This window comes from Podarcis cretensis, assembly GCF_951804945.1.
Source record: "Podarcis cretensis genome assembly, chromosome: 5".
In the NCBI taxonomy this organism is placed as follows: domain Eukaryota; kingdom Metazoa; phylum Chordata; class Lepidosauria; order Squamata; family Lacertidae; genus Podarcis; species Podarcis cretensis.
The window spans coordinates 50,524,742-50,539,504 of NC_137174.1; the positions used below are offsets into that span (position 1 = coordinate 50,524,742).

Sequence of the window (14,763 nt, forward strand, 5' to 3'; positions counted from 1 at the left end):
TCAGCTAAAATAATAGTTTTGTACTATCTATTACTCTTTCAGTAACTGAATCTTTGAAACATCAATTGTATGTGTACTCTTGGCTAAGTGAAAGCTTCATATTCTTCAGTGTTTGAAATTTATGGCTGTGGAGGATTCCAAATATAATTGGTTTATTAGAATTAAGATTTTAGCACTCTTATATGGCGATCTCCTTACTGCATTTCAGTTTACGATATTTTCCATGTTCATACATTTGCTTTTGTATTTTATGCAGCTTTTCACTTGTGTGAAGTGAATGGATGATTTCTGTCTTGGGAGTAATGAACTTGAAGGCCATACCTAATCTGCATATGCCAATTTGATATATTTAGCATCATTTTAATTAATAGATTGGACACTAGACAACAACTGGAAGTGTTAACCCCAAGTGCATGAAATCCATGTATCTGACTATGAAAAATACACGGAAATGAACTTTCATCGTTCTTCTAACAGATGAAAAGAATCAATTGAGAAATGTAACATTTTCTTAGTTAATATCATTTGGGTATGGAAAGCCATAGTTTATTTTTAAGTTACTGATTAAGAAATGATATATAAATATTGTTACTGGGCCCTCTTTTTTTTCTACAGGAGGACTAGAGAGATACTACATTCAGTTGACTAGATCAGTGTTCCCCTACCTTGGGTCTCCAGCTGTTTTCGGACTGCAATTCCCATCATCCCTGACCACTGGTCTTGTTAGCAAGGGATGATGGGAGTTGGGTCTCCAGCTGTTTTTGGACTACAAGGTTGGGGAACACTGGACTAGATGATACTCTTTCCTGGATTGCTCTCTCATACTGCTGGGAGGGCACTGCTACCGAGAAGGCCCTCTGCATTCTTTGGCTGGGAAGTGCTCTTGACACCATGTGCATTTACCTTTTTCACACGATGAGTGGCATTCAGCTAAGTTTTACTCCTAGTAGACCCATTGAAATTAATGAACCTCATTGTGTTCATTAATTTTATGTTCTACTTTAAAACTTAGTTGAATCCCATTCTGTCTCCATATGTGGATATCGAATGAGGGCAAGGAGAAAAGGTTTCATCTTGCTCCCCAGAACACACACCTGGATCAAAGCATCAGGCAGTCTAGCCTGTAAAACATTTTGGCATCCATTTTAAAGTCCTGCAAGAAGCATAGTGCTGTTTGCTCAAAATTATTTTGTAATTTCTCTGGAGATACTTGATTGTATAACAGTATTGAAGCTGGGAGGGGGGTGGATTATCTGTTTACCTAGTTCATTCCCCTGCCACTTCAGAACTGCTTATTCCTGTATATTCTCTAGTGCTTTGCTTACAGTCTGCTATTGTTTACTAAGGACATTTAATCCTATCATGCAAAGCTCTAATTGTTTAAAGCATAATTATAGATGTTAAATTGTTTTGCTTTTTATGATAAAATGTCCTTTGGAGAGAATCAAAACAGAAATTAAATGAATGTAAAATGGAATTATTTTAAAAGTCACTAATTGAATACTAGGCAATTAAAATTAGAAGCTTTTTGATGAAATAATTATTTTAATTATACAGCGCACTTAGGTTCACCATTTGTAAACACTTCAGCGTTTATCATTAAGATGGATTTTCATGTACACTTGTTCTGCTTGTTTTATTTTAGAAAAACAGGCACTCCAGAATGCCCACAAGGACCATCCACAAACTGGTTCAATCAAAATATGTTGACTCAAACTGATTTAAGTTCAATTGAAGCAAATAGAATTTAAGCTCAATTTACATGGTGCACTACACCAGCAACATGGCTGCTCCCACGACACCAAATTTCATGGATACCTATATATTTGTACAGCTGCCTGCTTTATGACCAGTTGCATCATTTTCAGGGGGGTTGCATGTGTCGGGTCAGGAACTTTTCTAAATGTTAAGTTGAAAGAGCAGTATTTACATAACACTATTCAATCAGAAAAAGTCTACAAGAGCTATTGTAGGGGATAGTCTGTAAGAATGCCAGTAAGGTTCACTTCCTATATTACAGCCTTGTGTTACAGAACTAGATGAATTAGCAAAGGTACTTCCTCTTGATTGCCACAAACCCACAGGGTCCTTGTAATGTTCCTAAGCATATTCATCCAGCCCAGGTTACCTTTTCAAATACAAGATTAACTTGCAGGGATACTCCTATGCAGTTAAAATATAATGGCCACAATCCAAAACCCCACAAGGTTTTCCGTGTACAGAGAGAGTTGCACATCAACAAGGGCCACCCTATGTTCACAATGTACTTCCCATCATAGAAGTTGGTAAGGCAAATCCAGCAGACATATATCTGTCTGCATCAGTGCCACTGCACTGGGGTCAATGTAAAGGACAGTTTTGCATGATAAGCAAACTACCACAATAATCCTCTAGTATGTGGCCTTGAAATTAATTAACATTGTGTCATTTATAATATGTATCTTCCTTTTAATATGCTGCAGTTCTTATTTCACTGACCATCTCAAATTCACAAAGGAGGTCATTAATATTCCTACTTGACTGATGAATAAATGTTTATGAGTAAATGTTGAATGTTTATATATTGCATGGTTTATTTGTATTGACTATATCCTAGGACATCACAGTGAATGGCAGGCTATAAATAAATAAATTTGGACCTGATCAGATTATATTTCCCCCTGGCCCAGCCCATCACATAGAAGGGAGCATAAGTGTTCTTATCTTCCCTGCCTACCAAGTGCTTGCAATCCCTGTTTTTGAAGCTTTTGAAAATGGCCTATGCACAGAAAACACAATGTGCGTTGGCCAACACTATGCAGCCATCCTCTGGGAAAAAAAATATAAAAATCAACCAAACTATTTCAGCCTGTGTATAATAGATTTTCTGATTGTATTTGCTGCTAGGGAAATGCCCCATAGTCTACAGAGATACTTTATGTAGACCTATGGGAAGCTTAACAGAGGAATCCTATACATATCTACTGAAAAGCAATTCTCACTGAATTTAATGAGACTTGCCCCCAGGTAAGTGTATATAGATAGGATTGCAACCTAGAAGTGCTTCATTCTGTCCTTATGGGTGGCCTTCAACTAAGTTTTACAGTAGACTCAGTGAAATTTGTGAACATGAATAAATGAGGTTTATTCATTTAAATAGGCTTACTTTAAGTGTAACTGTGACTATAACTTAGTTGAATTCTACCCAATATCTATAAAAGTGTATGAATGCCATTAGAATCAAAACAAGGATGTTGTTGGCAAATAAAAAGCTTTTTGAGTGAGAGGTCGAGAGAACTTCAACCATAACAGATTAATTCAAACAGATTACCTTAAAAAGAACAGGGAGTAAAGTCCCATTCCATTCCTGTTTCAGATTAGTAGAAAGCTTGTTTTGGTCAGCTCATTATTTGGTTAAGGATAAGGATCATGAAAATTGACTATTTTTGTATACGCCTGGTTATCATTACAGCATAAATTTGGTATTTTGTGTCTCATATTTTAAGCTTGTATTTTTAAAGTTTAGTTGTTAAGTTTAGTTAAGTTTTATTCCTTTAGTTATTTGTGAATAAAAATAATGTCCTTTATGAGTATGTGTATGTATTCAAGTGTTCACCTTTAAAAAATATTCCCTGGGTGCACATTTTGATGAAATGTGCTGTGCATGCCTTTGGAGATAAAGCCAGGGTGCTAAGAAGGCTGGGTATGCTTGCCCTCATCACCTCATAATGGTCCAGATCTACAAGTATTGTCTGATCTAGCCCAGCAAAGCTAACGTGGTGCAAAATGAACTTTTCCTCCCAGGAATTAACATCATGGTTCCCAGGGCCAAGACTAACTGGTTATTTGTCTAATATATGTTTTACATCAATGACAGCAACTAACTGACTGGAGACCAAAAGGACAAATAATGAACAAAACAGTGAAGCAAGCCAAAGCTCACTGCTAGCCGCAAGTGATTCTTAAAGACAAAACAACACTTTGTTACAACACTGTTCCACACAGCACATTTAGCAGAGATATCTAGGGGCCACGACAGCTGAGGAGGGTGTGCTAGACAACCTTCCCTCATTCTTGTATAACTAATGCAATGAAAAATGTTTTAAACCTCAACCTCTCAGGATTGTAAAACGCAGCAGTATAAAGAGATTGGTATAATTGTGCTATACAGGCTGTGCTAGCCCTGCTTCTCATTTAAAAAATCCTAAAAACGATCTATTAAGGGGTGAGGTTCTTTCTAACCTACCCCTTGCTCAATCCAAGAGTCTTTGGTTGCTCTGTATTCCAGGAGTTTCTAATCCAGCAAGCATGTTAATGAATAACCCCCTGCAAATAGTTGTTTTCTTTTCTATAAAGAGTTATGATTGATTACTTTGTCTATTATTTATTAAGATTTTTACTAATCTCAGTTGATTACTGGTGTGCAATATCTGGCATTGCTACTAATTCCGGAAGACTCAGCACTTTTTTTATCTACCATGTTGTCCTCCACATAGATTAGTTACATGGACACCTGGTCCAATAGTACAGCTATTATGTATTTAATTTTTCTCAAGACAGCAGTGACTTATCTCTGATTTGCTTATCTGTTTGCTTCAAAATCCCCTGAACATGTGCAAGTGAAACTTTAAATAAGATGCCCTTGCATGGATTTAAATGTCTAGCTTTAGGCATCCAAAATTGAAAATTCTGACCTCATTCACCCAATTTCCCACACTATAAAATGGGACAAAGACTACTTAACTCAGCTCACCGGGTTGCTGAAAGGCCTAATTTAGGAATATGTTAGTGTAGTATGCAATTCTAGCGCTATAGAAATTTAAAGCATTTCATAACCATCCATTCTTTATCTACAGTTCCTACCTGCCCCGCCCCCCCTTTTAAATAGTTATCAAATCTTTTGACTAGATAAGTGAAGCTGGTTCTTTCACATGCCACTCAGTAAAAAAGAAAAGGGGAAAAGCATTAACTCAGTTGAGCACAAGATACCACAAAATAGTCCCCAGTGGAGCCAGCTGATGAGAGGGTCCACTGTTCCTTGTGCCACTGCCAATTCAAGCCTTCCTTGAGGGAGGGGGAAAGAGAGCTATATCCATAATGGCTGTAACTCGGTGTTACAGCACATACTTTGCACAGAAAAGCACCCAGGTTCAATCCCTGACATCTCCAGGTTGTGCTGAGCAAGATGTCTTGACTGAAATCCGGTTGCTGCCAGTCAGTGTAAACCATACTGAACCAAATCGAACTAGACCGACCAATGGTCAGACTCTGTATAAGGCACCTTCCTACATTCACAACTGCCTTCCTTAGTTGTGATTCTATGATGGCATATCAAGTATGGAGAAAGTCCTATCAACAACACTCTGCAACCTAATTCCTGAAGTACAAGCCTGTGTTAGGAGGGTCACTCAAACAAAGGGCTAGTTTACATGCTATCACAAGTGGTAAGTTTTTTGCTGTCACCATGGCAGTCTACCATTTTGTGGGCAGATGATGTATACACATTCTAAGGAGCAATATGGAAGCAGCCAAAGAAGCCATTTGCTACCACATTGCTAAGCATAATTTAACTATGTGATTAGATGGTTACAATCCTTCCACATACAGCCAAACATATCATTACATAACAATTCCCCCTCCAACTGAAGTTTTATGGGCTACATTTCAGAAACTGACAGTATCATTTGGGGAGGGGCCGATGGATTATTGAGCAAACTATCAAAAATGAATAAAATATAAAGAGCTTACCTCTTAGACAGATCATTTCCAAGCATATAAACTTTTATCATACTTTTGAAAAAGTGTCAAACCACTCGAAGGAGCACTTAAAAAATATGACTTATGAAAAACTGCTTTTACAGGTAATAGGAGCTCTGTAAAAGTCCTTCAGAAAATGGAGTTGCCTCCACTTTCAACAAAGAAAAAGGTATAAAATTTGTGACAAATGGGAGTAGCTAGGACAGAATCATGGCCTTGACATTCAATCAAAGGCTTCTGAGATTGGTAAATAGTTCTGACAACAGATCGCATGTTTATGTGATAATAATTGTTCCCATGTTCACCTGCTATGAATGATATAGTGCCTAGCAGAGTGATATGGGTGTGATAATAAATAAATAAATAAAAATTCAGAGGCAAAATAAAAACAGACAAGACAGTTTCTATATAGTGTTGTTTTCCAACCAAGATTGCCCTTAATGTTTTTTTTAAACTGTTCCATTGTGAGACAAATCTTGGATTGTTTTGCTGTTTGAATACACAATTCTGTTATTCTTTACTCTCTGTGTCTCCTCTAAGGCTCCCTCTGTACACAGTGAGCCACATGGGAATTGCTTCCTATGAGATTATCCCAGGCATAGACAACATGCTGCCTCCAAATATTATTGGACTGCTTTTCCTATGGCCAATGGTCCAACCACACCTGGAGGGCACTATATTGGCTACCCTGTCTATCACATGTGTCTGAGGTATGTGTATTGGTGGGCAGGGCCAGCCACAATTGTAGAATGCTGGTCTCATAAGACCAACTGAGGTTTGCAGACTACCCGAATGCAAGGGCCAGAGCTCAGTGGTAAAGTATCTGCCTTGCATGCAGAAGGTCCCAAGTTCAATCCCTGGCATCTCCAGGTAGGGCACAGAATGACCCCTGCCTGAAACCCTGGAAAGCTGCTGCCAGTCAGTGTAGACAAAACTCAGGTGAATGGACCAATAGTTTGTCTCCATATAAGGTAGCTTCATACGTTTCTATCTTGTAGCAAAAGCAGCAGAGTCATGTGCAACCATATAGAATTATTAAGTTGTAAGCTTTTGCTAGCTAGAATCCACTTCATTGGTGGCTCTCTAAGCCTATGCCACATTAAATGTATTATTCTTGGTTAGATTTGTTGCAGCAGACCAACACATCTACCCTTCTGGAAATTAGTACACGGTCTAGTACACGCTTCCTTAACCTCTGCCCTGCAGATGTTTTTTGGCCTACAACTCCCATGATCTCTAGCTAGCAGGAGCAGTGGTCAGGGATGATGGGAACTGTAGTTTCAAAGCATCTGGAGGGTTGAGGTTGAGGAAGCCTGGTCTGGTATCTGCAGAGTTACATAAGAACCTATCTAATCTATCATCCTGTTCTTGCAATGGCTACCAGATGCCTGTAGGAAGCTCATTTGCAGGACCTGAGTAAAACAGCTTGTGTTTCCTAGTAACTGGTATTCAGAGGCATACTGCCTTTGACAATGGAGGTTAACATAGCCATCATGTCTCGTGGTCATGTGATAACTCTGTGAGCAAGTGGCTCCCACTGTGCTTAGTATTTGTGTGAAAGAGGATTAAAATTCCACTCTACGACTGCCATATATTAAAGGGCACCTGCTTGTAGCAATGTGGGCACATTCCCAGCAACAGTTGTGTTACAGTTTGCTGGCAACACCAAAACAAGCAGCCAACACCACCAAACTCCCAATTAGCCAGGAGTAAGTCCCATGAATTGGATTGGATTATCATCTGTGTATACAATATATATAATATTTCAGTCCAGTAGGACAGCATCTCATGCAGTTTTACATATTTAATATTCACAACTTTGACAACCATTTGAGCAACATTTAAGGTGATATTATATTAACATAATCAGAAAAAAAAATCCTGTGTGAATGACAAGAGGAGATGCCTCTCCCCTTCAGGGGCTACTTGAGGACCTTATATGTGTGTCCACAGTACTACAAAAGCTTGTACAAGTTCTTGCATTATCAAACAGGTTTGATAGCAGTTACCGTGTTTCTGGTTCCTCAAGAAGTTGCACAAGCGGAAGAACATCTTCAGACTTAGATTCACTTTTCTTATGCTACTACGTGTGTCTACTGGAAGGTTTTAAACAGAATTTCCATGAGTTGCAAGACAGGTTATGCATGCAGAAGGGGACCTTTAGATTCCACCCAATTCAGATAGCTTCACTGTTCCAGATAATTTTGCTTCTCTATATAGTATTGTGCATGGGTGTCAAATAAATTGTATTCACTGTGTCACATCAGAAACCTTGGAAACTGCTACAGGATGAGTGGAGTGTACTCAACTCCTTTATCTCAGGAAAGTTTAAGACTGCAATAATTCCATGGAATTTTAATGTGAATATATAAACAAAAGTATTAATAGGGTAAATACCTAGTAATTTCGCCTTTCTAAATCTTTAAGCCTCTTAAATGTAATTATCAAGTAATCTACAGAAGCATGTAATTAATGTGTGGATGCATGTTACTGTACTGTGTAAGAAAATCCTATGTATTTACTATATGATTGTATTCAAATTTCAGCACGTACCAGGAAAACAAAAGTTTCTTCAAAGAAAAAAAGAGTATCAGCCTACACTAAGAATATATTCTATTACTTTGCTTTTAAGGAAATATCTCTGAAGAATGTCAAGCACAATAAAGACATATTCCCCTAACATGAAAGCTCACAGAATGCTTACAGTACAATCCTATATATGTCAACTAAAAATTAAGTCCACTGAGTTCACTGGAACTTAAGTCTCAGGTAAGTATGTACAGGAATAGACCCTTACAAGACCAAATGATGGCATTGTGGCCTCTTAGGAATGTTCATGTAACATGCAGTTATGCCCTTACAAGCAGAGCTGGCAACCCTTGGTGGATTGCACACACAGAGGAAACTGCAAGTCAGCATGCTCTTGCTGCTCTAGGTTGACATTTAACAGAAAATACCAATAAACATGTAGGGACGCAGGTGGCGCTGTAGGTTAAAGCCTCAGCGCCTAGGGCTTGCCGATCGAAAGGTCGGCGGTTCGAATCCCTGCGGCGGGGTGCGCTCCCGCTGCTCGGTCCCAGCGCCTGCCAACCTAGCAGTTCGAAAGCACCTCCGGGTGCAAGTAGATAAATAGGGACCGCTTACCAGCGGGAAGGTAAACGGCGTTTCCGTGTGCGGCTCTGGCTCTGGCTCTGGCCAGAGCAGCGATGTCACGCTGGCCACGTGACCCGGAAGTGTCTCCGGACAGCGCTGGCCCCTGGCCTCTTAAGTGAGATGGGCGCACAACCCCAGAGTCTGTCAAGACTGGCCCGTACGGGCAGGGGTACCTTTACCTTTACCTTACCAATAAACATACACACACACTAAAATCAGAAATACTATGCTTTGGGTTTGGAATATATAAGAGCCCAAATTAATCCCAACACACAAAATTCAAGAGAAAGTTCTCATTTGAATGAAAGAAGGGGCATTTCCTCCTCTTGCAACGTTTCCCCTCTGGATTGCACACAGTCCATCTGGAGTTTTAAGACAGTTTTAAGGAACCTATTTATTAAGTGTTAAGCCAATTTTCTCCATGCAGTCATTGCCTGTCCCTCCAAGTTTGAGAAATCTGATATTTCAGACAACACAAGAATCAAAAACTTGGTAATGGCAGTAGGGTGAGGGAGGCAGATCAGAAATAGAATATAGATTAAGAAGCAACATCAGGGAATTTCCCCCCATGGTGCATATTTCTCATGCAGCTGAATGTATATGATATATGAGGAACAATTTCCTTAACAATATTTTTACTGCTTCGCTCTACTATTTTTGCTCTTGCTGCTGTAGTACCTGTCATCAAAAACATCTCCAACTTCACAACTTTTTGTCTCATAGATTTCTTTTTACTCTGTCACTCACCAACTACCTGCATAAACACACCTCAAGCTCCTGGAAATGCATTACTCTCACCAGCTTATTTCCATAGATTTAAGCTAAGGAGGATGCTTGATTAGCAAACATCTTTCACCAAAAGAATAATCATTGCTATGACATCGCCGCTCTGCTTTCACCAAGTGTCTCAGATTATACATCTGCCTTCCTAGGAAGTATCATTTGTCCCTGTAGCATGACTCTGAGGCTCTTGACAAGTGACTGTTCACCAAAAACAAAAATCTTTTGTGAAATATTTATATGCACATTCGCTTTTATCCACCTATCCCTAGTACACATTCCAGAATAAGAAAAACCTGCTGTTTAACAGGATTATTGTGGCTGCAAATTCACTTACGAACATATATTCACCTATAACTTAGCTTCCACGTACACACACAGTTTTCCATGGTTACTCAGTTGTGGCTTACTTCATCTACAAATTGTAAGCCATAGTGAAGCTCAGGACATTGTGGTGACACTGCCCATCTACTGCAAACACACTCCCTGCTTTACATATATGCTTTAATTTAATAGAGAGAGTGGCACATACTAAAAGTGATAAGACTGTACTGGTGTGGGGAGGATGGCTGGAGAGGGGCATGTATAAGGAAGACATCCATTTTGGGCATGTGTCTATATTATTCTGAGACAACATGTAACAGCTCAATCCTAACCATGCCTACTAAGAAATAAATCCTGTGGAATTCAATAGATATGTGGAGCTAGGACTGCAGTCTAATGACAAACTTAAAAGAAAGTCTCACATTTATATGTAAACATGCCTAGGGGTTGGCGCCTTTGTTAAAATAAATTTAATCATTAGATTTTACAGCCAGAGCAACACTAACACATCAGTGTCACTCCAGAAACCAGATGAGATCATTTGGAACCCCAGAATCATGGGGGAACTTTGGGTAGGGATAATTTCATTAGTATTGCTTTAGAAGCATGTGAATGACATCCAGTTATATAGTGTGAGTCTTTTAAAAGAGGCCCCGTGGAACATGTGCACTCTGTATCCATGGGGCCTCTTTTAAAGGACTCACCCTGCATATTCCCTCCTCCCGAGGACTTTAAATAATTTCATAAAGTTCCCAATAGATGAGCCAGAATCCCCCCATTTTGTAGGCTGTGTAACTGGGGCAGCCTTTGGTACTTTTGAGAGATAAGGATATGCAAATTTTAGGGAGTGTATTACTGGTCCACTGAAGTTTGATTATCTAGATGAACTGTTTCCCAAACTTGGGTCTCCAAATGTTTTTGGACTACAGTTCCCATCATCCCTAACCACTGGTCCTGCTAGTTAGGGATGATGGGACTTGTAGTCTAACAACAGCTAGAGACCCAAGTTTGGGAAACCCTGGTCTATAAACTGCTATGTTCCTCCCCAGAATGTTCCATTCTGAAGGGATGGGGGGCAGAAGTGAACAGGAGCTGCCATTTTGTTCTCAGAATACCCTTTGGAATGAAGCATTTGGAGAAAGCATAGTGGCCTTCAGCAAATTGGAGCTTAGCTCCAGTAAGTTTCACCCTTCCAGATTCCTCCTGAAAATAAAAAAGAAGGGAATCAGTTTTGCCCCTTCTTTCACCCTCACCCACCAAATTCACGCTGAAGTTTGGAACTGCCAGAAGTTTGGCCCAATAGTATAGCAAAGATACTTCACCGTAACTGAATTGTCTAAAAAATTCCACCAGCTACTGGGAGACGTGAGGCGTTCCAATATACATTCAGCATGGATGCAAAATAATTATACTTCATGCAAACAATCTATTTTTAATGATAATATTATGTTATACAAAAAAATGGCTTGAGACATATGCTACTAGCAGTTGTGAAAGCATTATTTGCCTAATTCATTTTTTATTTGGAACATAAACCTCCCAATAAATCTACACTATATAGCCCTATACATAAGCAAGAAAATATATGCATTAAGAAAAAAATGCATATGGTAGTTTTACTCAAAGTATATTATCCTTAACAGTGAATTACATCTGCAGATTCCAGTACTTTCCTCTGAAAAGGGATAAAAAGTACATAAAGCTTTATAAAATATTAATTTTCTTATAGTAATGGAAATTTCTTGAGGTCTGGCTATTCCCAGAAAAACTAGCAATTTTCTGTTATTTCCCCCAGGAAATAGGCCATAATTTGCTGCATTTCTTGAATACAATTATTTCATATGTTGGAAGATAGAATTTGTTAATGATGTGAGTACTTTGCATTCTGGCACCGAATAATTATAGAAATTGTGTCACATGACTGCTATTGTGAAGTCTGAATTTCTTAAATGCTCTTTTTCTTCAAAGATAAATATTATTTGAGTCCTTTTCACAAGTTCTAAGTCTTAGCATTTCAGCTGATACAATAAGATACTGAGGTGGCATTGTAAAGAATCCCACATACTTTTCTCAGAGACACATGCAGGAAAATAACGTTTGCAGTATTTTTCTTCATGGAGGCTACTTTAAGAATAAATGACCTTTCTGTTCAAAACTAATAGCAAACAAAATTGGTCCCAATTGTGTGCCGAACAAAAGAAACGAGAAGTAGTACAGTAGCTTCAATCAGATGCATTTTTCTCCATTTCAGCCTCACTGGTCTGTGAGCAGCAGGGAAGCATTAAAACATAATCAGGGTTTATAACAAAGGCACACAACTGTGGAGAAAATCACAAACCCACTCTTTAATTTGTAACAGGTCAGGTCAAGAATAAAGTGTGGCGTTCATATTTTGGATCACCAAAGCTAATGTGCTTTAAACTGGGATCCAGATACATGATCGGATGCTTTCTTTCTTTTTTAATAGTACAGAGATTCTGGCAGTATACCAAACAGGAAAATGTCTCTCTCCCCCCTTCCCCCTCTCAACATCTGACAGATCAGCTCTACAGTTAAAGCACAACAGGTGTATGCATTTGAAGTACCATCCAGATAGATTAGGATGCACTGTTAGCAAAGTCTATTGTAAAAGAAAATCTAAGACTTTTTTTATTGGGGGTCTGATTACTTGATGATTCATTCGGCAACCCATGATTTTCTGGTTCTCAGGAATGGTTAGAAAAACCAGGTGGAATCGATGAGTACCCTTTTCATTCCTGATCTTTAGAATGGGAAGTTTGATTGCAACTTGAAAATGGTACCTTCTTCAGGTATGGTAGGTAAAAGCAAAGTAAATGACTTTCTCATCATAGCTCCCCAGCTATAAAATGCCTTTCCAGTGGAGATTTGCCCAGCAAAATGTTTTTGTTCACCTAGGCATTTTAACTTGTGCACATTTTAATTACCGTATTTTTCGCTCTATAAGACGCACTTTTCTCCTCCTAAAAAGTAAGGGGAAATGTGTGTGCGTCTTATGGAGCGAATGCAGGCTCCATGGCTTCAGCGAAAGCAATGCAAAGCCTCCGGAGCGCAGTGAGAGCGCTCCCGCTGCACTCTGGAGGTTTTGGGCGGCTATCCCTGAAGCCAGGAGAGCAAGATGGGTCGGTGCGCACTGACCCCTCTTGCTCTCCTGGCTTCGCTTCGCTGGAGAGGCACTGCACAGTTATCCCTCTCTGTGCAGCACCCCTTCAGCGAAGTGGGAGGAGAAATGGAAGGGGCTCCGTTTCTCCTGGCGCTTCGCTGAAGGGCGCTGCGCAGAGAGGGAGAGAATATTTCTTTTCTTGTTCTCTAAAGCTAGGTGTGTCTTATGGTCGGGTGCGTCTTCTAGAGCAAAAAATATGGTACTAATTGTTTTATCTGTAGTTTGTGTTTATGTTGTGATGTAATGAACTGTGCAGTGACCTGAAATTCTAAACAGAATAAAGGATAGTATAAAAAGCTTATAAATGAACAAATAATACCCCACCCCTATAAGAGAAAGTAAATTGAATAAAATGGGACTGTAATAATTGTATCATCCGTGAAAGTACAATTCAGTGGACATTCAGTGGGCATCTCTAGAAGATTTGGGTTTCCAAATCTTCCTTTGATTTTCTATAATTGGTTGAAAGCAGATGTTAAAATAGGGGTGCCAGATGATACCTAATACAGTGCTATATTATCCAGCAATGCCTGTCCCATGGCCAAGATAGTTCTATATTTACTCAGAAGTCCAAATGATCAAAGAACCACTACAGTTTTAATTATATTATTTCTTATTGTTCCTTGGTTAGTACAGCAGTGCATCACTGATGAACTGTGGTTTAATTTTGCTTAACTAGTCATTTCCTGATCTTTAATTAGATTTCTATCATGATTTATTAATCTTTTTATTACAAAGTACGACTGTTTCACACTAAAAGAATGAAAGGAAGCCATTAATTAAATTAATTCTTGAGGGAGCAGGAATCAATCTATTATGGGACAATTAATGGACAGTTCATTAGTTGTGCTGGATAGAAAACCAGGGTCAGAAGATACAAGTAAGAAACTTCTAATTAAAGGCACTGTAGCCCAGAAAAGACTTAACAACACTTTGCCATTTTAACAAACACATTGTGTGATAAAAGAGAATTGGACAGCAGAGGAAAAACTGGTATGCTAGTCAGAAATTGGTAAATTTTCTCTAAAAATAAATAGATGGACAACAGATGGAATTACCAAACTAAACTCAGTACAAAAGCAACCCTGATCTCTTTCTATTGTTGTATATGATCCACTTCAAAATGGAACTCCTGCCTGGCTCTAACCATCAGTATGAGAAGGAGCGGCTGTAGGGTGGTTATCCCACACCCTGCTGGAAAGACCACTCAGATCCAACAGCATTGGCTAAAGGGAACTGCACGCTGCCTCCATCCATCAACCGGAGGAGTAAGAGCTGTTTAATTGTCATGTGTGTTGTTTTCTATTATTGCAATGTGTTAGAACAGTGACTTCAAAATGTGAAACAACAAATAAAATGGCTGCTTTGTTATGCATGCAAACTTTCTCTGATATAATTATGGAGTTTTGGAATATCTGTATTTTGAAAATCATCCACTACACAGTCTTGCAGTTGCCACAAGTACATGTAGAAGCTGATGAGCCGGGATGTCCAAGTCAATGACTAATCTTATGAAAACCCTGCCCCCACCATTTTTCTCCCTCAAAAAGTACAACTGAGATTGGGATGTTGCAGGCCATACATTACTT

The 14,763-nt window shown here is 39.0% G+C and overlaps 1 protein-coding gene and 1 long non-coding RNA gene across 6 annotated transcripts in view; one reads left to right on the forward strand and one right to left on the reverse strand.

Annotated features, from left to right (window-relative positions):
- ATRNL1 (attractin like 1) overlaps positions 1-14,763 on the reverse strand; it is a 512,979-nt gene that overhangs the window by 25,219 nt on the left and 472,997 nt on the right. The gene's annotated exons all lie outside the window — the stretch shown is intronic.
- Positions 4,363-14,549, forward strand: LOC307216471. Of its 3 annotated transcripts, XR_013839104.1 has the most exons (4): positions 4,363-5,905; positions 8,283-8,505; positions 12,703-12,808; positions 14,328-14,549. It is a non-coding gene; the product is annotated as an uncharacterized lncRNA (long non-coding RNA). The 3 variants fall into 3 exon arrangements; XR_013839102.1 differs by having other exon boundaries at positions 4,363-8,505; XR_013839103.1 differs by having other exon boundaries at positions 4,363-8,505; positions 12,703-12,803.